Source organism: Cynara cardunculus, assembly GCF_001531365.2.
Source record: "Cynara cardunculus var. scolymus isolate 2C chromosome LG 8, CcrdV1, whole genome shotgun sequence".
Lineage (NCBI taxonomy): Eukaryota > Viridiplantae > Streptophyta > Magnoliopsida > Asterales > Asteraceae > Cynara > Cynara cardunculus.
The window spans coordinates 17,366,235-17,379,307 of record NC_037535.1 but is presented as its reverse complement, the minus strand read 5'-3'; positions in this window follow the sequence as shown (position 1 = coordinate 17,379,307).

The following is a 13,073-nucleotide window of genomic DNA, read 5'->3' as shown; positions in this document are numbered from 1 at the left end:
CTGTGTTGCTGTACACAAGTTGAAATGGCGTGTTGAAACAAAGGGACTGGGATGCAGATCAACGAGAATGACGATAATAATAATAATAATAATAATAATAATAATAAATAATCAAGAATGGTTGTAAATATTCTCTGAATTATATCATGAGCGAATGCAGATTTTGGTGACCACTTCATTGTACGATGTGGTCCCAAATAGAATCATTTCTAGTATTAATTAACCAATAAGTTTTTCTTGTCATATTATGTAACAACTCTTCTTTATAAATTGCAGTCTTAATATATATATATATATATATATATATATATATATATATATATATATATGTAGACTTGGGATCATATGAGACCAAAGGTTTTTCGTGAGACCCGTAAAGACAAATTCTCAACCTTTGAATTAGATCTACAATCTGAACATTCATAATCACAAAATTGCTACGAGACTTCTCAATAATCACAAAATTACCGCCGTGCAACTTTAGACCATTAGATCATTAACTTATAAAGTTGATCAATGAACATAAATTGGTCTTATGGGTCTCACGAGAACCCAATCCTATATATATATATATATATGTATATGTTTGTATATATATATATATATATATATATATATATATATATATATATATGTTGATAAATGAACACCCAAAAAACATGTAACTGTTAAAATATATTTAAGAGCGTTGAAATAGGGATCCATTTGGATGCATGAATTATGATAAAAGAAGTCAAAATCTAATGATGACTAGAAATGATTTTCCAACAACCCATTGAAATTAATGACTCTAGATATTATGTTGAGTAAACTATAAATTTTGTCATAGTTTCTTTACAAACTAAAGACTCTTCCTCTAAATCGTTAAACCGCGGTTTAGAGTTTTAAGGTTCGGTTTACGGCTTGCAATTTTACCAAACTGAACTATGCGGTGTGGATTGCGGTTTTGAGTTATTGAATCGTGGTTCAAACCGCAATGCCACCGCATATTTTGTACATTTTTTAATTTTATATAATACACACACACACACATATATATATATATGTATATATATATATATAGACATTTATTATTTATGTAATATTTTTAGACTTTGTGTTTTGGACTTTGAATTTGATCTAATATAACAATTGACGATATTAATAAATGAGTTAGACATGTCGCAACTCACACGTTCAATTTAGTTTGAAGTTTATTTTTTTATTTCTTAGACTATTTTTAATTATGTAATATGTATTTAGAAATTAGATGTATTGGAACTCTTTATTTTTTCGGATCATGGTCACTTTTTCGTCAATTTTATAATGTACACTTATAATTATTAGATTATAGGCATAAAGTGTGATTAGTGCAAACCGCATAAGCCGCACCACAACATACGATGTGGTTTGGTGCAGTTTGCAGTTTATGCGATGCGGTTTGCATCTGGGAAAAGTTCAAACCGCATATGCGGTGCGGTTTTGTCTCAAACAACACCGTGAACGCCCCTAGCAAAAATGTCTGTATTTGACCCCTCTCTCTAACGGTTGTTAAAATTTTTGTTAAATGAGGGGCATTTTCATTTTTAATGGATTTTTTTTTCTCTTATCCAATCAAAATTGGTTTTATGATTTTGATCATTATAGTTTTTTATCGGGTAAAAGATATAAAAATCAATAAGAAGATAAAAATACCCTTATTTAATGGAATTTTTAACGATTGTAAAGGGAAGAGATCAAATCTGAATATTTTTACAAACCACAATAGTTATTTTATAATTATAAAATTGTAGGGAAGAAAAGTGTTCTTTTTAACAAACCATATGGATCAAATTTGAAGTTTACTTTATTTCATATATATATATATATATATATATATATATAGAGAGAGAGAGAGAGAGAGAGAGAGAGAGAGAGAGAGAGAGGGAGAGGGAGAGAGAATGAGGTGAATTATTATACAACCTTTTACATTTGTACAATCAATATAAATCAATCTCAACCGTCCATTTAATTTGATGAATATGTGATTTCATAAAGCTTTTGATTGTTTTCTAATATAAGGTATTGATCATAATTAGTGAACTTTAATCATCTTTCATAAATATTAAAATCATAATAAATGAACTTTCATCATTTCTATAAATATCTCAATTAATTAGGTTACATTGGTTATACAGATAAATATGGTTGCATTTGAAATATACCCTATATATATATATATATATATATGATTGGGTTTTATTTTATAAAAGATATGATGGAAATTTGCAAGTTGTAAAGGTGTTTTAAGACTATATTATATAACGTGGGCCACCAAATTAATTTCTAAGAAACTATGAATTAGATTTTAAATGGAAGGAGAAAATGACTCCACTTGGTCAACAAAGTTTGACTGGTGATGATACTAAGCTTAAAGTTTGAATATTTATATCTCATGTTAATTAATGGTAGTCCAATAATAATATAACCATAAAAGAGAGTGAAGCATTAAATGTGGAAACACAGGGAAATATATTGACCCAATTAGTACTGTTTTGATTTGTCTGTAAAATGTACTGTTATAGGTTTCATTAGATCTTATCAAACAAAGTACACATGTAATTGATGGATCTACGTTCGTTTATAGACTTACTCAATCATCAATTCAGCATTATGATTACAAAAAGAAACTAATCAAGATTGAACCGTTGTTTTCAACATCTTATAATAAAGAGTAAACTGCAATTTTGGTCCTTGATGTTTAGTGAAAACTTTGAAAGCGGTACCTAACCTATACAAAAATCTTGAAGTTATCCTTGTTTGCATTTTGCTCTAGAGCTGGTTCTTCACACTAACTTCATTAGTTGGAGTGCTGTTAGTTGAGGGGCATTTTGGTCATTTTTTTTATCAAAAAGAATTTAATATACAAGTATATAAAACTTGTGTATAGGTGTGATTAACATTTATAAAATAAAAACCAGATCACGAAAAACCTACACTAAACCAAACTTTTAACTAAATCAAACCCCAAAGTAAATAGTGGATGCGGAATCATGGTACAAAAACGCTACGCCACTTAGTCAACATCTTATGTTTCCTTGATGCATAAAAACACGTTGTCGGTTAAGAACGCACAAACTCCAAAAGGGAAACCGGATTTGGTGGTCGAAGAAGAAGCAACTAGGACGTTTGATTACTTTTCTAATGGAATAAGGCGTCGATCTTGCTTCTTGGCTCCAAATGGACTTTGTGGGCCAGAGTGTTACGTCCTTATGTGTTAGTTTAAAAAGAATAAGAGAATAGTTAAAAGGACAAAAAATATTCCTTGCTTAAAAGATAATTCTTAACGGAGTTAGGGCACCATCTTTAACAAAAATGCAAACCACAAACATGAATTCTAGACTTATTAAAAGTTAGGTACCACTTTTGAAGTTTTTACTAAACTTTATGGACTAAAATTGTAGTTTACCCTAAAATAATTATAACATTTAATTTCATGTACAACTAAATATTTCAAATGTCTCCTAACATAAATAAAATAAAATTTTACGATCTAAACCAAAATTATTTATCTTTTTTTTTATAATAGTTATAAATGAATCAAAATATAAGTTATAGTTAAAAGAATTACCTAAAAGAAAAATGGTGGCATTGGTGTGCAAATCTAAAATATGTGAACGTAAATGAGCCGTCTAATCTCAAAGACCTGTGGTAATGAAGGTTGCGTTTGATATATGAGACAAGATAATATGATATGATAGGATAAGATAAGACAAAACTTACTGTCCCTTTGTCCCATGTTTGGTGCTAAATCCCACTTTTGGTGCGACATGGGATGGGACAACAACTGAGACAAGATGGAACAATGTGGGACCAATTTTTTTTTTGTTCCACCAAAACATGTGGAACAGGATGTGACAAGAATGAGATGTTAACTAAATTATTACTAATTAACCTTCATTTGATATATAACCTTAATATAATATGTTGATCCGAACTCTCCCAATGATTTGATGATGACCCTCTATACATGGTGAAACATACTTGTTCTATTTCCGTTCAGTTTCAATGATCATCTATGAGTCTGTTCAGTAATTGCTGAACGTGTATTGTAAACCTACATATTCCTCAAAGATAAAACTCACACCAAAGGAACCTTCAGCGATATCAAAGAAGTAACTGAAGATAGGTACATTAGAGTTCGTGATCTGAAGTGGATTAAGTGATAACAAGAATTTCTAAATCAAATTGTGAAATCTGACCAAGACTCCACAAACACTGAATGTCAGTGATCATATGAATCTTGCTCTACAAGATTGGTTTTTGTCTTATCCTATTTGCACAAATGGACAACCCCATACCTCACAAACAAAAGTATAAGTACGAAGTTACTTTATTGTCTCCAAACGTGCTTACCAACTTTGTGAAAATCAAGTGTTCATATGCGGCAAAAATCCTGCATATCTGAAGATAAAGGACAAGCTCTCCACTAAAAGTTTACCACATGGATTGTACCCTCTGAGTTGCATTAAATGCAATGAGTGTAAAGAGCTTTGAAGACTCCTCCTTTTAGCAATATCTTCTTCTTTCTAAAACTCTTTTCTTTCTTGTTCTTATTTTTATCTTTGTGCATCTTCTATATGTTTCTTAGATTGTGTACATTAGGTCTTAACCTCATTTTTTTAACAATCTGTAAATTATATATTGATCTTCTTTAATCAATAAACAAATTAAAAAAATGAAAATTTGTATATTTGTATTCAACCCCCTTCTACAAACTGTTACCTTTAAAAATCTTGTAGATCCATTTGGGACCAACAAGTGGTATCAAAGCAATGTTTGTTATTTCTTTCTTAAGAATACTTCACTTACCATTTATTTCTAAATGACTTTGTAAAACACAAACACAAACTATCACTACAATGGCTCTCTTTCCAAACCACCCACAATTAGCAGGAACAAGTTCAGTCTCTAGAAAAATCGGATGTTTTTATTTCTAGAAGGCGTGGATCATGAGATCCTTACTATGTCGAAAATGGACTATATGTTCCATTTGCAATTCTCCAGCAATTCCTGCCACTGCTACCATTATTGCCATCCCTGAAAGGCAGATCCCAAAGCTTCCTCATTAATGGAGAGATGAAGATAAAAAGAAAATGACCCTTGATACAAAAACTAGATTTATCATAGCCATATCACTTCCTGATGAGGTATATCACTTTGTCATGAAGCTCAAGACCTCTAAATCCATGTGGACACACTGTAGTGTTCAATATTAAGGTACCACTAAGGTACAAGAAACTAAAAAGATAAATTTGGTACGACAATATGAAAGTTTCATATATGGTAAAACTGAATCTTTATCTGAAGTATATCACTGCTTTAACTGCCTACTCATTGACCTCGAGATCGTTGGACAAGAATATTCCAACTTTGAGACACTGATAAAATTCTTAGAATGTTTGCTAGAATATGGAAAAGTTATATCATGTGTCTCAAGATGTCAAAAGACATGTCTAGTCTCTCTCTCTCAGCACTCTATACGGATTTGCTCAATCATGAGCAATCTCGCCAGCTGAAGAAGAATCTTATAGAAGATTCAAAAGAGTCAAAAAGCTCTCCTTTAGCTCTACTATCTGAGACTCCTTCAGCGACAACTCCCATTCTCACAATCACTGAGTTAGATCTATCTAACTCTAAGGACTTAATAGACGTTGATCTTTCATAGTTTGACGAGCCACTAACTCTTCTCACAAATTCTTTTAGAAGATTCACTAGAAAAAGTAACTTTCGTAGAACTCCTACACTAACTATTACTGACAAGGAAAAATCACCTCGATTGACAAGGCTTCATCGATCTACTTTAATTGTGAATGCAAAAGGACACTTTGCAAGTGAGTGCAAGTCTAAGAAAGCTATGAAGCCATCTTCCACTTCATCCTCCTTCAAATGAAAAGACGATAAATATCTGAAGTTGAAGAAGTACAAGAACATTAAGAAGTACGAGCGTAAAGGCAAGGGTCTTATCACTGACGAACATGATTGGGCTGATTCATCTGGTGAATCCTCTTTAGATGAGGAAGACACAACCTACCTATTATGGCTAACATGAAGGAAGTTAAAGATGAACCATTTGAGACTTCGTCTTCAAATGATTCTACAACCTCCACTCAGGTATCATATCCGAATGATCTTTCTATGTCCTGTACTGATAGTCTCTCAACGTTAGATACGCTGATTGTGGACCTTTAGAATGCATTTAACAACAAATCCGAAGCTGAAAAGCTAAACCTTGATTTACAGGATCAACTTGAAAAATGCCATTCAACAGTCAAAGAACTCACTGAGATTGAAGAAAATCTTAAAGATCAAGTCACTATAAACCAAACAATCAGTATTGAATGCAAGGAGGCTATCACTGAGCGTGAACAAACTATAGTTGAACTCAAAACTAAAAGGATGGTGCACAGCCTTGATTAAGGCTAATGAGATCATAAATGCTCAGATACCGGCCAAGTTTTAAAGTGGTCTTAGATATTTGTTAAGACTAAAATAGTCCTAAATATAAGAAAGGTTTATAAAGTTCTTTTACTTGTATTGCATTGAAATATTCATGTAATTAGGCTTAAGGGCAAATGAGCTTACATGTAAATGTCTCCTATAAATAGGTGACATAGGGCTTAAAATTAGAAGTTGTTCATTCTTCTATTCCATTCACATGAGAGTCATTTAGTGATTAAGAGATTTTTTTGTATTTCTCGTATTCAATGAATAAGAAAGCTGGCTGGTTCTTCAAGTTCTTGATTATCTTCTTCATATCTCAATCTATTTTATCAATTTATCTTGATTTGCTGTTAAAATTGGGATTCACAATTAGTATCAGAGCCGAATCGAATCATCTATTCGATACGATCATTCTGTCTACAACAAAATTCAAGCATAACTTTCTGTTTTAGCAATGAAACTGTACTCACATGAAATCAACTTCCTGTTCGACTATTTTGTGCTTAAAAGATCAAATTCACCGTGATTTTAAGTATTTTAATCAAATTTGTATCTCAAGATTTGCATTATGGTGTTTTTGAATTCATTTTGATCATCAATTATGAGTTTTACATGACAAATTTTGATGAATTGATGATTTTTGGTTGAACTATGTTTTGACACCATCAAAGTCTACTTCATCGCTCGTTGAATATGTGTTTTGAGCGATAAAGGATGTTCATCGCTCATTGAAGACTGAAGCTTGTTTTTGAGCGATTTATGGGTGCTCATCGGCCAAAATATGAATTTTGTAACTTGGTGTTTAAAGACTGTGTTGAGCGATATTCTTTTGACTTGGATGTATATTTGCAAGTGTTAGGCAATAACCTATGTCATCGCCCAATACATTGCTTGATAACCCATGTTCATCATCCAAGTTTTTGAGCCTTAATGATCTTATCAACTCAACATGTTGAGCGATAAAGATGTTCATCACCTAATACACCATGTGATAAGGGTTCGTTTGGTGCACAATGACCTTATCAGTCTGCCTTGTTACTTATCTTGAGCATTAATGTGTTTCCTGATAACCTCTATCATCTTGTAAAGCTTCAAGCGATAACCCTTATTTGTTGAGCGATGAAAGGAAGTTGGTTATATCGCCCAAGGAATTGACTATAAACGTGGTCTCAGCTCAAGGCGTAGGCGATATATAGGTTTCATGGAGTATCCGCCTAAGTCATGGGCGATATAAAGTCTTATTTGTGCTCATAGCCCATCTCATGGGTATTTGTTCATCGATTCTCTTTGTGCTTAATCAGTGTGCTTAACGGATTTCTTTGCCCAGGTTACCTGTGCTTAAGGATCAAGGTGATGTTTTATTATAATTTTGCCCTGAGAAGCATCAACAGAAAATTTTGTCAACCTTGAATTTTCAAGTCAAAATTTGACTTTTTGGTCAACCATTTTGGAGTTTATAGTTTAAAGTCTGATTTGAAAGGATTTCAGAACTGTTTGACTGGATTTCTATATTTGATTGTACTAGTTAAAGATAGAGTATCTACAACCATTATTATGGAGTTTTCTACAAGAGGCTAGACCATTGAGTGCCTTCACGCATTTCTTTTGATCTGATCAATCAAAGGTCTTGATGGTTTGCAATCAGTGTTCAGAAGATTCTGGAATTATCAGATCTTTGAGTGTTCTCAGTCATTATTCGAACCTGATCAATTAGAGAATTGAAAGTCTACAATCATTGTTCTAAAGTTATGATTGTGACCTAGAGTTATGAGTGCTAATAATCACTCTTCTGGCTGGAAATTTTGAATCTGATTTTGGTTATTTAGTCTTCTGAAAGTTTGAAGGAAATAGGCTTATATTTTCTGGTTGACTTGCTGTTCTTGAAGGTATATGCTTAATGTTGATACTTCTCTCCTGTTCTTAATGTCAGTGGTGTTTGCTTGGGTTGTTTCAAGCTAATGTTTAAACCCCATTTTGTGTGCTGATCAGAACAAGTTTTTAAGTTGAATGCCTATTCAACTCGTGGTTCACAGAAAGATTCTTTGTCATAAGACTGTTTGCACTGGTTTGTCAAGTAACTAGCACATTTATCTATCCCATAGTTGGATGAGTTGTTTGCAGTGTACTTTGTGCAATTAGTGGTGCTGAATTCACATTGGATCTTATTTCAAAGTTGAAACTTAGAAAGTAAGAGCGTTATTCACGGGGGAGCTTGAAGATTTCATCAATGCTGGGCACACCAAAGTTTTCTTAAAGAAAGCAGGAGGGAGAAGACTTAAAGGTTTCAAGAGATGCTTGCTTTATTAAACTTGGGGGGAGATTGTTAGGACTAAAATAGTTCTAAAATATAAGAAAGTTCTATAAAGTCCTTTTACTTGGGTTGCATTGTAATATTCATGTAATTAGGCGAAAAGCCAATAGGCTTACTTGTAAATGTCTCCTATAAATAGGTGACATGGGAAATATTCAATCCATCGCTGGGAATTTTTTTTACTAGTACCTTTTCCTTATTATTGTACCTTAGTAATTTTCTTTATGTTGCTTTTTCATCATCAAATAGGGGGAGATTGTTGATCCTCTCTCGCAGTGATTTGATGATGATCATTTTTACCTTACGAAGTGTACTATCTCTGTATTCAGCTTCAGCGATCATCATTGAGACTGTTTAGTGATCGCTGAACATGTATTGTAATTCCTTCAAAGATCAGTATTCTTCAAGAAGATAAAACTCACACCACAGAACCTTCAGCGATATCAAAGATAGAAGCTGAAGATAGAGACAAGCAAGTACGTGATCTGATGCGGTTTTTCAGTGATAACAAACTCCTATACACAAGTGTGTAATCTACTCAAGATTCAACAAACACTGATGAGACCTTCAACGTCATTCCAGTGACAACGATCAAATGAATCTTGATGAACAAGATTAGTTTTTCTCTTGTCCTTCTACACACAAAGGACAAACACATACCTCTCGAAGTAAAGTACTGTATGGAGTCACTCTACTATCTCCAAGCGTGCTTACTTACTTTGTGAAAGACTATTGTTCATATACGGCCAAGAACTCTATACTTGCAACAAAGGACAAGCTCACCTCTTAAAGCTTGTCACGTGCTTTGTACCTTCTGAATTGCATTTAATGCAATGGGTATAAATAGCTGAGTAGTTATCTTTTCTCAGTTATCTTCTCTAACCTATATCCAACCTTCCTTCCTTTGAAGATCTTACCCAAGAAAATACTCCGCCCTCTAACTCTCTATCTAAGAGAAAGACTTCCACTGTAACAAGTGAAAAACACAAGACCTTCTTAACCTATTTCTTTTAGCAAATCTTTTCTTTATTGCTATTTGTAACTTGTGTGTTTCTTTGATTGTTTTGATAAGTTCTGTATCTAATATTTTCCACAAACAATCTGTAAAAATCTGTATTGATCTTCTTTATCAATATAAGTTTTTTAAAAGTGAAAGCTGTTATGTTTGTATTCATCCCCCTTTTCTACAAACTATTACCTATAAACTGTTGTAGATCCGACTGGGACCAACAGATGGCCTTCCATACTTACTGAAACATACTTGTTCTATTTATGTTCAGTTTCAGCGATCATGTTTGAGTCTGTTCAGTAATCGCTGAACGTGTATCATAAATCTATCAAAAGCACAAGTATTCCATAAAGACAAAACTCACATCAAAGAAACCTTCAGCAATGTTAAAGATGTAGCTGAAGATAGAGACGTTAGAGTTCGTGATGTGAAGTGGATTTAGTGATAACAAGAATATCTAAATCAAAGTGTGAAATCTAACCAAGACTCGGCGAACACTAAAGAACCTTTAGAGATGAATTAGTGTMGGCGATTAAATGAAACTTGCTCTATAAGATTGGTTTTTGTCTTATCCTATTTTCACAAAAGGACAATCCCATACCTCACATAGAAAAATACACGTACAGAGTTACTTTATTGTCTCCAAACGTGCTTACCTACTTTGTGAAAGTCAACTATTCATATGCGACCAAAAGCCTGCATATCTGAAGACAAAGGACAAACTCTCCACTAGAAGTTCGCCACATGACTTGTATCCTCTGACTTGCATTAAATCCAATAGGTATAAATAGCTGAAAAGACTCCTCTTCTTAGCAACGCCTTCTTCTTTCTAAAACTCTCTTCTTTCTTGTTCTTATCTTATCTTTGTGCATCTTCTGTGTTTCTTACATTGTTTAGATTAGGTCTTAACCTTATGTTTTTCCGCAACAATCTGTAAATTATGTATTGATCTTCTTTAATCAATAAACAAATTTAAAAAAGTGAAAATTTGTATGTTTGTATTCAATTGTCCCTTCTATAAATTGTTACCTTTAAAACTCTTATAGATTTGTTTGGGCCAACTTGCTATTTGTTTTGGTGGTCACACCACCAGTTGTGGCTACCGAACTACCGGTAGCCATCGTCTGCCACCAGTGCCCTTCTTTGGCCACCTCCACCTCTTGCTTCGACTACAACAATCTCCTCCACCACCTCCATAACCATCGTCGACCACCAACCACCATCGTCCATCGCCACATCAAGAAACACCGTTAGCCATCGAGCACCACCATTACCACCGTTGGCTTCCTGCACCTTATCCTCTACTATAACAACCTCCACCACCACCTCCACAACCACCATTGGCCATCGATCACCAACCACCGCCATTCATCGCCACCACTATTACCACCATGCGCCACCTCACCTCCACCATCAGCTAGCACTATCACTACCCACCACCACCAACGGCTACCACTACCACTGTCTGTTATCTTCACATCTTCAACAATCACTTTTGGCCACCGACCACCACCATCCATCTCCACCACTAGTAGTACCTTCGACCACCACCACCTCCACCATAACCACCACCACCACCACCACCACTACATCCACCACATTGTCTACAACTACCTCATCAATCACTATCGATTGAGAACACTACAACCACTATTCATCATCTACATGTCCTACATAGCCATCATCATCCGTATAAGTATGTAATTATGTATATGAAAATTGTGTAAGAATGTTTATAAATTAAATTATTTGATTATTTACTTTATTTGTATTAGTTATAACTATTATATGACATATAGAACCATCAAATAACTTTTGAAGGCAACTTGTCTAATTGTGTTCTGTCTAATCCTAGTCGTACCAAATACTAGACAGACATTTGTTCTGTCCAGTCCTCTAGAGTCCTACCCTCATGTTCTATCTAGTCCAATCTTGTTCTATCATATCTAATCCTGTTCAATTATGTCTGCATACCAAACATTACCATCGGGTCTAAATTAAACAAAGTAAAAATTGAAAATCAAATAAAAGTTACAGCTATATTGACACAAATCAATTTTGTTTTATCTAATAATTGAAATTGTTTCGGCTCCAAACCATATTGTTTTTCTAAGTTTGAAAATTTTAATAATTAAATAACAGAAATATGAATGAATTAAGAACTGGCTCTTAAGAAAAGAAAAAACATGCCCCTACAATTGAAAAAACATTCTAGCACTCCTTTTATAACATAAGAAATTGTGTCTTTGATGCGCGAGTTTGTTTGGTTTTATCGATTTAGACTGTCTTTTGTCGGTACCCACATGTATTTGAGGATGCGAATGATAATTTAGAATGTCGTTTATGTTGGAATTTGGTTTACTAAAGATACATTGTCTCACATATGATAGTAGTTCCTTAAATTGGTTAGATCTAAACTAATAACATATCATTCATATGACCTCACTAAAGATAGCCACTTAATTCGGGTCTATTTGAAACTCACTTAATAAAGTCTAGTGCATGGTTTTAAATGAATTAAGTAGTGACATGGAATTCGGCTTGACGGGTTGCTTGAGCTTTGCAAATGATGTTACATATTAATTGTCTAAGAAAATGTCTGGCCTTGGGGCTCTTGGGGTCCTATTGGGTTCTCAAAGCTTGATCGAGATGTGGTGTTGTGCAAGCAACAACGTAAAAAAGACTGATTTCTTCCATAAGTGTTCTCTCTCGATTTTCCTGCGATTATGCAGGCCTCAATCCCTTCTATTTTCTCGAAGAATTTGCAATTCCAAGTAAGGTCTATTGATTGTTCTGTTCGTTATATAGATATTCTATAAGAACCTTCCATTTTTTGTAAATTTATTACATAAATATATACATTTCTACTTTTTGACTACTCCTAACAGTTTAAATAAGAAGCCCCAAATTTTTAAGAATGCGAGAAACAATCTCAATCACCAGCTTAAAATTTCTATTTTCATGTCTTTTTTCACTAGTTAAAATAAATGAAAAAAAATCTAATATCCTGACTTATATTCTATTTTTTCTATAACAATTTTTGGATATTGATAATTATCGATTTTTTATCCAATTTTCCACCTTGAAATCATTGACGAGTTTATAATCTACAAGTTGAATTAAATTTCATTTTCCTAAATCTCATATGTGAACATGAATTTCGATGTTCTTCATTGATTGTTAGAAATGTAACCAAACGTAAAAAATTCCTACAAACCATTATCAAACGTTGATAATTAGGTGTATATTGGTTCATATGTGAGCATGTAATCCTAATATAGATTTACATGC